Raw genomic sequence first — 1,965 nt, 5'->3', positions numbered from 1 at the left:
ACTCTTTGTGACCCCATGGACTGTAACCTGCCAGGTTCTCCTGTCCGTGGGATTCTCCAGGCAAGAATACTGGAGTGGTTTGCCATTTCCACCTCCTATTGTAATAGAGATCTCCAAACCTCATACACACACTGTTAAAGGGTAAACTGACCTACCTATAGGGGTTAAGCACAACTTTTTACTGACAAGTGGTTGATGCAAACTCAAGGATGACCCCAAGGAAGCCAGGATAAAAGATAAATGGAGAAAGGTCTGAGCAGGGGTGTCAGACGCTGCAGATTGCACTAGAATTAGACTTTGTCAAGTTTGTTCAGCCAAGTCACAAAACAAACAAGCAAACAACAACAACTGGGTGGAGGGATTAATAGTCAGAATTGTTACAATCTAATATTTAAACTGTCTAGTCTTCAATAAAAACTATATAACATGCAAAGTAACAGAGGGCAAAACCAGTCAATAGAAGCTGCTTTTCTAGGAACTCCCATGATAAGCCTAGCAGACCCACCCAGCATGCCTTCACAGCAGCTATAACAAATCTTCATGACTTTGGATTAGGTATTAGTTTCTTAAAAGCAAAGCAGCAAAAGCATAAATAGATAAATTGGATTATATAAAACTTTAAAACTTTTGGTTACAAACAACACTGTCACAAAAGTGAAAATACAGTGCTCAAAATGGGAGAAGATATTTGTAAATTATAGATCTACAAGGAACCTATAACCAGAAAGAACAAAGGTCTCTTTCAACACAGTAATAAAGAGACAAAAACCCATTTTCAAATGGACAAGGAATTTGAATGGACATATATTCAAAGAAGATATATAAATGGCCACCAAGTAAATGAGAATGTGCTTAGCATCATTAGTCATTAGAGAACTGCAAATGAAAATCACAGTGATATACCACATCACACCAGCTTAGATGTCTATAATAATGTTCATAACAGCATTGTCCATAATAATGAATGTTCATAACCACATTATCCATAATAGAAAATGGAAAAAACTAAACATCCATCAATTGATGAATGAATAAATAAAATGTTGTATATTCATACAATGGAATGTTGCTTAATTACAACAGGGAATGAAGTGCTAATATATACTACAACACAGACAAGCTTTGAAAATATTATACTAACTAGAAGAATCCACTCCCAGAAGACAACATGTGATTCCATTTATACAAAATGTTCAGAATAGGCAAATCCATAGAGGCAAAAGTAGATTGGTAGTTTCCTAGGGACTGGAGGACTGATGGGAAACTGGGAGTGACTGCCAATGTGTGGGTGGTTTCTTTCGGATTGCTGAAAATATTCTAAAATTGACTGTGGTGATAGTTACACCACCTTGTGAACATACTAAAACCTTTGAATTGTACACCTTTAACAGATGAATCATGTGATATGTTCATTGTATCTCAATAAAGCTGTTAAAGAATAATAGACCTTGTGTTACTACATACATTTCTTCATGGCTCAGGGAAGAAAAATAATAGAGACCAAGGTTAGTAGGCAATAATTCAGGGAAGAAATCAGTGTTGAGTTAGGTCTTTCAGATGCATATGTTTTTTGCATTGAGGATTCAAGTTAGATAAATATCAATCTTCATGTAGAACCATGTTACCTCTTAGGATGAAAAGTGATTTTTATCTAATAAGCAATGGGCAGCTATAGGATATTTGTAAAGAAGGAAGTGAGGTCATGGGATTGTTTTTAGGAATGTTATGCCGGCAAGATTAATTAGAGAGAGAAGCTGAGAGTCGCGGATCAGACAGGAGGCTGCTAAAGGTCGTGAGGTCTCAACTAGGCTGGTTGATGTTGGAATGGAGAGAAAAAAACGGACAGGAGGTAAAGTGCTAATACTTTGTGAACATAAAATGAGCCATACAAAAAACATAGTATTTTTTTAAATTATATAGGATTTCTTCTTGATCACCGACTGTCATGGCCTTTGTAGTTTTCAA

This window comes from Moschus berezovskii, chromosome 4 (genome assembly GCF_049115385.1).
Source record: "Moschus berezovskii isolate FMDL1 chromosome 4, NW_MosBer_1.0, whole genome shotgun sequence".
NCBI lineage: Eukaryota > Metazoa > Chordata > Mammalia > Artiodactyla > Moschidae > Moschus > Moschus berezovskii.
The sequence above is the reverse complement of the archived record's forward strand: the minus strand, read 5'-3'. Positions refer to the sequence as shown.